The sequence below is a fragment of the Oncorhynchus tshawytscha genome, linkage group LG33 (genome assembly GCF_018296145.1).
Source record: "Oncorhynchus tshawytscha isolate Ot180627B linkage group LG33, Otsh_v2.0, whole genome shotgun sequence".
In the NCBI taxonomy this organism is placed as follows: domain Eukaryota; kingdom Metazoa; phylum Chordata; class Actinopteri; order Salmoniformes; family Salmonidae; genus Oncorhynchus; species Oncorhynchus tshawytscha.
The window spans coordinates 24975284-24989404 of NC_056461.1; positions in this window are offsets into that span (position 1 = coordinate 24975284).

Genomic DNA, 14121 nt, shown 5'->3' on the forward strand with positions numbered 1-14121 from the left:
TGGTCAGACCAGCGTTGAATAGACGGGTACTTCCTGTTTGAGTTTCTGCCTATAGAAAGGGAGGAGCAAAATGGAGTCATGATCAGATTTTCCGAAGGTAGTGCAGGGGAGTGCCTTGTAGGCATTTTGAAAAGTTGAGTAGCAGTGGTCGAATGTTTTACCAGCGCGAGTACTGCAGTCAATGTGTTCGTAGAACTTAGGTAGCATTTTCCTCAAATTTGCTTTGTTAAAATCCCCAGCTACATTAAATGCAGCCTCAGAATATGTGGTTTCCAGTTTGAATACAGTCCAGTGTAGTTCTTTGAGGTCCGCCATGGTATCGACTTGAGGGGAAATATACATGGCTGTGACTGTAACTGAAGAGAATTATATTGGGAGGTAATACAGTCGGCATTTGATTGTGAGGTATTCTAGGTTGGGTGAACAAAAGGACTTGAGTTTCTGTGTGTTATCACAATCACACCATCGGTAGTTAATCATGAAACATAGACCCTTGTCTTTCTTCTTCCCGGAGAGTTCTTTATTCCTGTTGTCACGACTTCCGCCGAAGTTGGCTCCCCTGCCTGTTCGGGCGGTGCTCGGCGGTCGTCGTCACCGTCCTACTAGCCACTACCGATCCCTTTTTCGTTTGTCTGTTGGTTTTGTCTCATTAGTTTCACCTGTGTGTATTTTAGTTTAATTAGCGTCCTTATATATTGTAGGTTGTCCCGCCCTTGTTTTGTGTGGGATTGTTTTTTGTTACCTCTGTCTAATGGTGGTTTTCGTATGTGTATTCTCCGGACTATTTGGTCCTGTGTTTGGGCTGGTCAATTGTATGCGCCCTGTATGTTGGCGTGACCGTTTTGTGCACCGGAGAATAAATTGACATCTACTGAACCCTGCTCTCTGCGCCTGATTCCACCCACCACTCCTAGTATCCCGTGACACCTGTATGCACAATGTACTGAGAACCCGGATGGCTGTATGGACGGGTACAGTATATCCAGAGAGCGCCATGTTTCCTTGAAACATAATATGTTACAATCCCTGATGTCTCTCTGGAAGGAGATCCTTTCCCTGAGCTCATCTACTTTATTATCCAGAGACATTAGTAAGTAATATACTCGGAAGCGGTGGATGGTGTGCATGCCTCCTGAGTCAGTGGCGCGAGATGTGTATGAGCTCCCCGAATCCATTAGGGATGCAAAAAGACAATACAGACTCAAACTTGAATTCATGTTTTACAACTCAGACTCATGACTCATGTGGCAAGGACTATAGACCACCATTGACTACAAAGGCAAACCCAGCCGTGTGGTGCTCACCGTAGCCTCCCTCCCAGACGAGCTAACACATTCTACGCTCACTTTGAGGGAGACAGTACCGAGCCATCCAGGAAGAGTCTTGTTGCTCCCGACGACCAGGTGCTTTCATTCTCCAAAGCTGACATGAGGAAAATTCTCAAAAGAGTGAATACTCACAAAGCCGAGTTTGCTGACGACACCACGGTTGTAGGCCTGATAACCAACAACGACAAGTCAGCCTATAGGGAGGTAAGTGAATTGGAGTTATGGTGACATGACAACAACAACCTCTCCCTCAATGTCAGCAAAACAAAGGAGTTGATTGTTGACGTCAAGAAGCAGAGGAGGGAACATGCCCCTATTCACATCTATGGGACTGCAGTAGACAGAGTCAGCCATTTTAAGTTCCTCGGTTTCCACATCACTGAGAACTTGAAATGGACCAATGGCTGGCTTGGACCCCACACCCAGCCACGAGCTGTTCACTCGGGCAGACAGTATCGGGGCATTATACTAACAGGCTCAGAGACTGTTTTTTTATATAACCTTTATTTATCTAGGCAAGTCAGTTAATTAAGAACAAATTCATATTTACAATGACGGCCTACTCCAGCCAAACCCGGACGACGCTGGGCCAATTGTGCGCTGCCTTGTGGGACTCCCAATCACGGCCGGATGTAATACAGACTGGAATCGAATCAGGGACTGTAGGGACGCCTCTTGCACTGAGATGCTGTGCCTTAGGGCTCCCGAGTGGCGCAGCGGCCTATCTACAAGCCATCAGACTGCTGAACACTTGAACAGGACTGACAACCTGCACTGACACTCCACACGTTAGCACACATGCACTCACTCATGCACACACACATACATTCATGCAACACATACATCCCAAATGCTGCTCCCAGACTCTTATTATTATTGATAAATGCTTTACAATTTAAACACTTGCACCTAAGCGTTTCGTTGGATGGTGTATTCTGTACTGTACAATTAATAAAACTTGAAACTTGAACCTTGTGTGTCTCAATCACCAGATCTCAACCACATTGAACACTTACGGGAGATTCTGGAGTGGCACCTGAGACAGTGTTTTCCATCACCATCAACAAAATACCAAATTACGGAATTTATCGTGGAAGAATAGTGTTCCAAACACTTGCCAAGGCACATTCGAGCTGTTCTGGTCGGCTCGTGGTGGCCCAAAGCTCTATTAAGACACTTTACATTGGTGTTTCCTTTATTTTGGCAGTTACCTGTAACTTGAAGCTACATATTATTTTGACCGAGTTAATGAAATGCCTATTGATTAGCCCGAGCAATTGATAAAACGAGACCATGTTTGCAAAACAAGGGGTTCTGAGCTAATATCAATATTACACAGATTAGCTAATGGTTACAAAAATCAGGAATGCAGACAGTTTCTATAGACCTCTCTATCAATATGTGACCGTGTCCAACACACCAGTAACTTGTTATGTTGCACACCTACTGACCAAAAAATATATGTTATTGCGAAGTATATATTTTTCTCAATGACACACTCACCAAGATATTTATTTGGACAGTGAAGCTAAAACTTTTAATTTGGCTCTATACTCCAGCATTTTGGATTTGAGATCAAATGTTTCATATGAGGCGACAGTACAGAATTTCACCTTTTATTTGAGGGTACCGTTTAGAAATGACAGCACTTCATGTATCTAGTCACCCCATTTGAAAGTTTCATACATATTTGGACAAATTCACTTATATGTGTATTAAAGTAGACAAAAGTTAAGTATTTTGTCCCATATTCCAAGCACGCAATGACTGCATTAAGCTTGTAACTCTACAAACGTATTGGATGCATTACAGTTTATTTTGGTTGTGTTTCAGATTATGTTGTGCCCAGTAGAAATGAATGGTAAATAATGTATTGTGTCATTTTGGAGTCACTTCTATTGTTAATAAGAATAGAATATGTTTCTGAACACTTCTACATTAATGTGGATGCTATCATGATGATGGATAATTATCCGACCTAGATTAAATCATGAATAATTATGAATGAGAAAGTTACAGGTGCATAAATATTATACTCCCCCAAAAATGCTAACCTGCCCCTGTTATAGGTAATGTCTTGCTGAAACTGAAATCAGGCTGCACATGTAGTTATCAGGCAAGTTTAACTGTATGGAATAGCTAGATAAGCAATACCCATTGCATGTATTATAAATTAGTAACATGGCAGTTTCCCAAAGTTTGGTGTTGACTAGCTAGCTAACTATGCTTTGTGGAAGAATGTAGTGCTTTGGGACCGGTTTTAGAACTCTTGATAATTCGTCTGGAAAAGATAGCACATTGTTGGTTCTTAATGGGCACATGACAAAATTATAATTTTTATACAAACTGTTGCACCTGCAAATTTAGTCAATCCGACAAATGTGAAGTCTTATTGTCACTTTTTGGAAGCTAATCTCTCGTTTTAATCCGATGTCTAAAATTTGAGCTATGTGGTGGCAGAAAATTATCTGAAACTCAAATACTAACGACCCTGTAAAACATATGGTTCTCGGTAAAGTCTGTACAGATCATAATGAAAGACGGGGAGTGTGTTGTGAACGTCTGATCAAGCTGATTTGCTACATTTCATCGACATTGGCGTCATACTGGTTTAGATGTGATGGTAGAAAGCTTTAAATTAAACATTGAGCATCAACCAATCCGCGACTATCGTCACAACTATAATGTGCATATAATGAGATCCAGTTTTGTAGCATATATTCCATTATTTTCTCAGAACCTTAGTGTAGTTTGACCTAGCTGCCAGGGGGTGGCAGTGTTGTTCAGTCATCCTTTACTGCTACATTATCCCATGAATGCTTCCAAAAATGTATAGTTACAACCTAAATCATTGGATGCTGCAATCGAATATATTTTCTAAGGATTGCAAGCACACTATGGACTCTATTCAATCCACATTGCAGAAATCCAACTTTACAGCGTGATTGAAATTTAAAGGCAATGATCCTGATTTAGCAGAGACTGCATTCATGGTAAATGCTGTCAATTTAATCAGGAATTACCATTACATATCGAGGAATCTGTAACGCATCAGCTTTACAGATTGAATAGAGCATATGTATTCATAGTGTAAATGTTTGGCTGAGATAATGAATGTAAGTTTATCATTGATGATAGAACTTTACATTGATATTTTCCTAGATATTTGTCCAGCAGTGTTTATGTTTATTAATTTGTTGACCATGGTCTTTCTAGTTTTAATGTAATTATTGTGAGACTCTTGATAGCTGAGAAAGCTTATTGATGAGTGTTTGTTTATGTGAGCGTGTGTGCACATTGTCCTTCATAGTCATTCAGTTGGTAGAGCACGGTGCTTGCAAAACCAGGGTTGTGGGTTCAATTCCCACAGGGGACCAGTACAAAAAAATACAAAAACTATGCAATCTGGATAACAGCGTCTGCTAAATGACAAAAATGTCAAATTGCCAATTGATTGAGGATATATCAGGTAGGTTATTTCAGGTGATGTACATCATTCAGCCAGCCCCACACTTTGCATTACATTTCCTTTTAGTGGGGAGACCTGGCCATTGACCACATGCTGAGGGAACACTGTCACAGGCCTGTCATGGTTTTAGTTTCACCTGTCGTCAAGGTGGCCATTCACAAACACAGGTTTCCAAGGAGGCAAGCCATAGTACCCCACTCACGGCCCTGTGAAGTTGGCACCTCATAAAAATAAATAATCAATGAATTTATCCTCAAGAGTTTACACTGGGTTGTGCTGTAAAATTAATCTAGTACTAGTATGGGTTTTTGATACTCTTTTTACAATAACTAAAGTGCCAAATGCCAGTATAAATGAATGGTGCTAAATCTACTGTTATTCATTGATTCTTCAGATAACTCCCTCTCACTCCTTCACCACCACCTCCCTGGGTCTTAACCCTTCTGTTGGGCCCTGCCACACTTGAAGAAAGTGCCCTGTCTAATCTGGGGGAGCAGTCCTTGAGCCTGCATAAGGCGCGGGAGCGGCGCTTTGCCGGATGCCCTCCTACTGAGCCAGTCAGTCAGCCCAGCTACATGCAGCCATGTGGGCAAGGCCTGCCACAGAGGGGTGGGTGGAGGGGGCCACAGGGGTGTGTGTGTGTGTGTGTGTGTGTGTGTGTGTGTGTGTCATACTGTACACTCTGGAGGCGTGAGTGTGCATGCATGTGTCCATGCTGGCATCGTGTTGATGCTGAGCCTAAGAGCTTGTTGGTGGGGATGCTGCTTGCCTCCCCTGTGGAGGCTCTTGGTTCTTGGCCTACTTTGGGAGAGGTGAATTGAGGGCGGCTCAAGTCTAGGGGTAAGGGGATTAAGTCCAAACGCGCTCCTCTCCAGTTTGGGATTCTGCCCCAATGCCAGACACTTAAAGTCTGCCAGAGATTAAGATAAAGAGAGAAGTAAGACCTGCGTGTGTTGTGGTGCCAGTGGGGAGATGTTTTCTAAAAGAAAGAGGGAGTAAAAAAAAGAAAGATATAGAGGGTAACATGATCTAATATTTCAACTCTGCATTGTTGACCTATTTTACATCAGGCATGCGTCCCATCTTAAGTCACTGTGTTTACAATAGGTAAGATAAAATAAAGGATAAGCTGTTCTTTTGTCTTGTATGGGTGGATAATCTGTGATTTATTCACTGGTTTAATTAGGAAATGGCTTGGATTCCCCTTCGGCCGCCATTTTCCCTTGGTCTGGGAGTATCTCCTATATGGTACTCGCAGTAGGGGGTACAGTGCTAACTGTGCAAGGGGCATCCAAAGAGACATCTTCAGCTGTCTGATAGGATAGTCCTACAAGGGTCAAGCCTCTGATAGGATGGTGATGGTCATACCAGATGCCACAAGCCTCTAAGGGTTATTCTGGAGTAGCTAGCCCTGTCAGTCTGCTTTACGAATGATAGAACACTAAACTTTGTCCATTACGCATCTTAAATCTTAAACACCTGCAAATATCAGTTTCCTTGATGGGTGAATGGTGACACTTAGCTAAGTAAGTGCTAACTAGAGAGCAGTATCATCAGAGCTCAGAGATGCTATCCAGCATTATGTGTATTATTTCTTCCTTAGCATGTTGACAAAAGCCCATGTAGGGACGGACACCTTCATAAAAGCCTGTCTATCGATGGATGTTAGCATATAGTACATATATCAAACGTCGAGGTTGGGCAAAGAACTGGGACAGAGCCGTGGCAGCAATGGCCCCCAAGGACCAGGAGTCTGCCCATCCCTTTGTCTGGGGGTCCCTCCACCACCCCAACCCCTCCAACCCCTCCACCCTGCCTTCTGGAGGCTCCTGGGCTGGGCTGGGCAAGGGGCTGCGGCTGCTCTGTCCCGCTCCTCCAAGAAAGTGGGTCACGAGTCTGAGACTATGGGATTACTGTCCGGGAGTAGTGTGTCGACCGCCGGGTGTCTCTTATCTGTGTTTTTTAAATCCCCATCTTCTCTGTCACACACACACTCTTGCATGTCGCAGACTACCACAACTGCCCCCCTCCCTCCCTCCACAACCATCCTGATTTTGCTTAGCATGTTTTGGTTAGTCTGTTTGGGTTAGTCTGTTTGTGCCGTTAGGGTAACTTCCTTCTCCAGACCTCTTGATGCTTAGCATAGTAAGGAAGGTGGATAAACATAGTCCAATTAACACTAAAATAGAATTTAGAGGAGGTTCAAGGAAAGAGGAAAAAGTATAAATGTCAACCACACTATGACAACTAGCTTTTTTAGCCCAGGCTCTGATGTGTGATTTTTCAGAGTGTTCCGATGAATTGTTTTCTAATTTACCGAATCAAGACCGGCCCAGCAATAATGACATCTAACAATGACACCATGATAAATGTGGGCTTTTAAATACCTGACCCCTCTGATTCTTGCGGCAGGCCATTTGTCCAGCTTGCTCTGACACCGAGTATGATTCATCAGCAAATAAATTACTAATAATAAATACATTAATTTTGGAGTGAAATGATTACATCTATCAATACAGGAGAGGAGCCTCGCCCTGCTCTGTGATGAGACTGCTGATGGTCAGAGAGCGAGGGTGAAAGATAGAGAGATGGAAGCAACAAAAGGAAAAGAGAAGGAGAGAAAGGGAAAATTAAAAAGTGACAGAAGTCAAGCAGATTGGGTAAAGACCAAAAGAAAGAGATGAAACAAGGAGAAAGAGTTTTTATCGATGAAAGAGGCTAAAAAAACAAGCAAGAGGTGTGAGGACATGAAGAGGCTTTGTATTTGGGGATGGGAGCCCTGTAATTCTGGAGACCGAGAGCTATAACTCATCGCCCTCATCTCATCTTTGGGCAAGCAGAAGGGAGTAGGGAGTCTCATCTCACCTCTCTAACTGTGGGGGGGATGAGCAGGACGGAACAGAGATTTCAATTAGAATCCAATTAAGAGCCACCAGTGGCACCGATGGCCTGCTGAAGTGTCCCTGAGCAAAGGCACAACCTTGAGTGTCTCTCCTCTCCTGTCTCTCCTCAATTACAATAGGAAGTCATAACTCTCAGTTACCCAGGTGTTTGTTTAGGAGTTATAGGTTATGGGGGGGGGTTATAATCACCTGGAAAAGACAAGTGATGACTTTGACCAACAATTGTTTATGCAACAATTAAATATTGCACACCCCTTGACCCTCAGATAACATCTACTTCTTAATATGGAATGATTGAGGTTGGAAAATGGTTAAGGTTGGAGTGTTTTTCAATCAAGGTCCAACATCCCCGTCTTCTATCGCCCTCTCCTGTTACTTTATTCTGTCACCATTGAGTAATGCCATGAGTAATACTGGACAAAGTGGAATATAATTGGCTGTAGATTAGAAGCTACCCCTGATCTGCAATTATCTTTGCTCAGGTTAGGATGAAGGTTAGCAATTAATCCTTTGTAACTGAAGTCTTATGTACAGTTAGCCACGGAAATATGGGGGTTATGGTAAGGGTAATATTTTTTCAAATCTGATCCAAGTCCGTTATGAATTAATCTAAACGTAAATTGTCTTAAAGCTTACAGTCCCTAAACAGTCCCTGTTTCTGTCGATCTGTTTGTCTTTCCGTCCATCTGGCTGTCTGCCCATCCGTCTGTCCATCTTTCTGCCTGTCTGTCCATCCGTCTGCGTCAGTAGTTGCCCCTCAGAAGACCCAACAACGACCACCTACAAACCAGACAGGCATGTCCTCGACAGGTCAGCATCCCCAACCCAAGCTGGGAAGAGCCTTAACTCTGCCTTAGAGGTTTGAACCCTGACCTCATGACATTGTGTCTGCCCGACAGGGTTGCCCGTCGTCGCACTAAAGAGACAGATATTCCCTACTGAAACAAAGCCCCACAAAACCCAAGAGTCCCCAGAAGGTCAGTCTTGGCCAGCCATGCAGAGTCGACAGAAAGAAGACAAAAAAGGAAAAGTGAGCATGTGAGATTCCGAAAAGGAAGGACAGTTGTTGGTCCCTTCATTGTCTGAGAATGACACAAGTGACACATGTTGGGTTGTAAAAATGTCAGGGACTTGAGTTAAGGGCCATTGTATTGGTGTCCAGTGGTAGCGTTGGGGCTTTGTCCCCTGTGTTGTACGTCATTAGCATATCAATATTCATTTCAGAGGTTGATGTCGGGTAGAGGTGGCAGCCTCTTTAGACCCGAGCTGAGCACTCTCTCTCTCTCACACAGACCCTGAGGACCTGCTGTTGAGTTAAACACTTGTGGAGATCATTGATAAGACACAACGGTAGAAAGGCAATGGCAGACTCATAACGAGAGGATGAAGTCTGAATCACTTGCTCAGCTTTGTTCAATATGTGTTTATAATTTTATTTTGTATCCATTTTCATGTTTACTTCAATACCTTTTTGTTTATGAAAAGGTTAATTATTCATTCTGGAAACTTGTTTTTTTCTTCTTCTTTTTGTAGAACAATTTATGATATGATTAGCAGTGATAATGTAATATTTTCATTGTTGTTGAAGGTGTAGTTGGCATTGTTAAGGTACTGTAGTATTGACAGTCCTACAACTTTTCCCTTATATAAAAATATATCAACAATTGTTCTCTTTATCCCAAAATATTAACCAGGCAGTTAGTCCCTCCACTCCCCCCTTCATCCTGTCCCTACCCAGGGATGAGTAACAAAGGGCTCAATGGTGTCACCCGTCCCCTCCAATCCCTCTCCTCCACTCTCCCCCTCTCTGGCCGGCTGACCCCCTGACTGACAGTAGCTGGGGGACAGTTAGCGTAGTGGTGTGGGCCGGCCGGAGTGAGCGAGGCGGTTACTCTGAGGGCCAAGCGGAAAAGCGGTTGGACAGTTTCGCCAGCTGCTGGGGGAGACATGACTGTTGCCGGCCAGTGAAACCTGACAGATGGAGGCATTTTAGAACAATGAGAGCTGTTTGATTTGGTTAAAGCTAGGGGTTTCTAGCACCCATTTGCTACTATGCTAACTTATTGTAGATTGTGATAGAATCTGTTATGATCATTTTCTGTCTAGTTATTAAGTGTTATGCTGACTGACTATGACACCATGATGTAACATTTTCACCATTAAGATTTGAGCAGTTTTTGGCTTGACACTGGTTTAGCATTTCCAGATATTTAGGAAGGTAATGTCCTTGAGCCTAAAATCCTCTGTCCTAAGTTAACCCCTTCACAGCCTAAATTAACCCCTTCCCAGCCAACCCTGGGTCACCGCTCTTATCAGACAACAGCAGCAGTTTCAGACCAGTCCAGATCTGGATGATTTTCGTGAGCCTCCCCATGTCATCCCAACATTACAAGAAAAACTATAGTCCAGCATATATCACGTCAGTGTTGTTTCTCTTCCTTCCTTCCAGCAGTCTATGAGACCAAAGCCCATTATACGCCTATGAGCACAAGTCATCTTTCTATTCCCTCTCTTTCTGTGAAGCCCCGATGCCTCATACACCAGGCTCAACAGGCTGAGTGTCCTGGGACCACTAGGGCTCGGAGTAACCAAGCCAGGGTAATGAGGCGTGTGATTGGTGCCCTCCCTCCCGCACAAGGTCAGTCATTGGAGGACATGATTGATCACGACAGGCACACAATGGAGACCTGGTGTCAGAGGGGTGGCATGGGTGCGCCGAGCCAAGCGGCGGGGGTGAGCTCCCCCAAACTCAGCTGTGCATGGGCAGTTATACAAATGCAGCATGTGCACGCATATTCAAATACACTAACATGCATGAGAGGACACACTTGTAAATATGTGGTGATGGACACGCACATGGGCAGAGAACGCATTGATGCATACTGGCCTACACATACACAAACTTACACACACAAACACATATTCCTTGCTTCCAGTTTAGATGCACTGAGTTGACGTTTCCACTGAGTTTTATGTGACTTTATGTGACCTGATTTTACAACTTCAACCTGCTCAGATGGGAACATTTCTTCACTGAACTTTTGCCTCTGTAGGTAATGGATGCTGTGACATCACAGAAAGCCCTTTCTTGGCTAAAAAGCGCCAACCTGGCAACATGGAGAGAGGCCAATATTCTCCCATATGGGAAGCAGGATGCATGGCAATACATTATACTGTCTCCCTAGAAAGTGTTGCAGCTGTGAAATGGACTATCTTTTCCACTGATGATTCACTCTATAGTTTGACATCAGGCGTTTAGTGACACTGTGTGTGTGGACCCGGCTGCCAATATAGCTCTGTTAAACTGACTCACAAAATACACTTGCTGGACCTGAAAAAATATTTAGAGCTAAACTTTTTCTGCTGATACCAGCAAGGTTCTTTTTACTCTCTAGCTGCATCTACAAGATTTACCTTTGGAGCTCTTGTGGTAATAGTAATCATTGCAAAGTCAAGAGCATAAATGTTGTGTTATGTTACAGTTTTTCTCAGTCGCTTTGGTGCATTTTTCACATCATCCCTAACATGTGCAAAATAATAAGTGCATTTCTCAGAACAATTTGTACAAACTGCAATATACAATAGATATGTTTCTAAAGCTAGTCAGTCACTAAAAATCCTTAGTACATCTCTCAAAAGTAAATATTCATGCCAATGATCATGTCAGTGTCATCAGAATGATAAGTCATTGAGTCATTGTTCACGAACAAGGTCGTCAAAATGTTTAGGCATGTTGTCAATGTAACTGTGTACTTTGACAGTATTACCTGATGTAAACTTAGGCTACAGTTTGGATGACAGTTACTGTATTGAAAATGCACAAGGCTGCACTTCTATGGCATATATCAATTTCAACAGTACTATTTACATATTACTGTATGTGGGTTATTGAAAGAGAAAGAGACAACCCAAGGGGCACAAAGGAAAAAAAACTAAATTAGAAAGAAACACAGGAAACCACCCCTAAGGCACAACTTTGCCCGCAGCACTGTTGTGCTGTCTCTACACATCCAGACGTTCCTGTCTGTCGGCCCACATATTCTCATCCACATCACACTGGATATTTTCCCTTCCAATGCAACGTGGAAAGAATCTTTTGGAATGCCTTATCCATCCTCTGCAGGCATCTACTGTGATGTCCTCACATGCTGCATCCATTGCAGCCAGCAGGGTCATCTGTGTGTGTGGCTGACGATCGTACACCTTCCACCTCCATGCTGAAAATAACTCCTCAATTGGGTTAAGGAATGGTGAATAAGGTGGGAGGAATTCTATGAGCATCCTCGGGTGGGTCACAAACCATTGCCTTATGATGTTTGATCGATGGAAATTCACATTATCACAAATGACCACATACTTTGGCAAATCCTCTCTGAACAGACCCCTCTCATCATCAGGGATGAGAGCCCTGTAGAGAGTCTCTAAAAAAAAGTTGAGTAGATGCTGGGTGTTGTATGGCCCTATAAGGGGGATATGGGTTAGGACACCATGCTCCGAAATAGCAGCACACATGGTGATATTTCCTCCCCGTTGGCCTGGCAAATCCACAGTAGCTCTGTGACCGATGATATTCCGACCCCGCCTTCTGCATTTGGTCAGGTTGAAGCCAGCCTCATCCATGTATACAAAGTTGCGAGAGGGTTCACTTGATTCCAACTCCATTATACGCTATATCCCAGAACACACAGTTGAATTTGTTTTGGTAAGGAAGAGTGACATAAAATGCACATATATTGCATGTTCCTTCCACAGCAATGGAAATGTGTGCAGTTTATGCTTACTGTACTATGTATCACTATAAAATGTTTCTGTAAAGTAGTTACATAGATATATGTTTTACCTGTACATACTGGTACCGTAGCTCCTTAACTCTGTCCTCATTCCTTTGGAATGGTACACGGTACAGCTGTTTCATACTCATCTGGTTTCTATGCAGCACCCTGTCGATGGTTGAGATGCTAACCGTATGGATGTTTTCAAAGACATCGTTGTCTTCTATAATGGTCCTTTGTATTTCCCTGAGTCTCATGGCGTCCTCTGCCACCGGTTTGAGGTAATCTTGCAGTCCTATGTGGGGGGAAATGCAGTGATGCATCGCACACTTTCACATAGACAAAAACTATGCGAACACACATTTTACTGTAAAACATTGCAACTCTGTGTTGTGGTCTGTCTATATATGTTTGCCAATTGATTCTTCATGAGATGCACCTTTGAGCAATTTAGACAACTGGTTGATTGTTGGTTGAACTAACACTTTACATTCCTTCATGAGTGAGGGTCAATTTCACCTGCACGATTCATCAATTCACGTTTTTGTACAAAAGGTCTAATAGAAATGTGTAAAACTATGCTTGACAGTTTATGACAAATAGTTCAACAATCTTGCATGTAATGGCTTATGCAAGGAAGTAATGCCTAGATGTTTTGAGGGGTAAGACTATTCAACAGAGAACCATCTACTATATTTTGATCAACATGACATGAGCAATTGATAATGTGGAAAAAAGCTGACACTTGTACATTATCAATTGCAATTTGTTCAAAGGAATAAGAAATTGCTTTAATGATATGCACAAGTGACTAGATGATTTGGAATTTGTATAAGTAGTATCAAGAATTGCACTTTTGATCTAAGAAATGCACCAAAGCGACTGAGAAAAACTGTAACATTTGTACATGTTTTTTAACATGTTTGTGCCTTTGCAAGTCCAGTTGGCTGAATGTGACATGTTCCCCATCATTTAGACTTTGTTACTATACTGTATATTGCATTATATATCAAGTTTGAGTGAGCCAAAAATTTGATATTACCATGCCTTAATATGCCAGTTGCATATCCAAAGAAGTTCACTGCTTGGTACTGGCAGGGTGAGAAAGGAAGATTGGCAGAATGTATTCAACTTTTCTCCCTGCTCAAGTTATTCACGCAAGCAATATTTAGCAACAAACATAAGCTACATTAATGCAAACTCTGCTAAACCAATTGGCTCTACTGTACTCGAGGGTGATACAGAGGATTGATCTGTTTGGGAAACATCACAAAAACACTGAGATGGGAGATGAGAGAGTGCTTTAAGAGACTCACCTTTCAGAAGAAGGGCATGTGTCATGTCTCCATATCTTCCATGTATTCTCCGACAGAAAGCAGGCCAGACATTTAGGCTTTGAGGGCAGGTGTAAATAGGGGTGTAAACGCTGGAGCCTTTTGTGGAGAACCCTTCAAATCTGATTGTGGACACTCTCTCAAGTGGGCCCCAGGTGCATTAACACTTTACCAATCTCCTGTAATGATGCTTCCCAGTGCACAGAGAGTGGTAGAATAAAAACCTCTGCCTTTTTAAGCTGGTCCCTTTTATGAAATCACGTCTGGGGCTTTATGTCCAAGGAAGATCTCCAAGACCAAGACTGCTGGCAATGT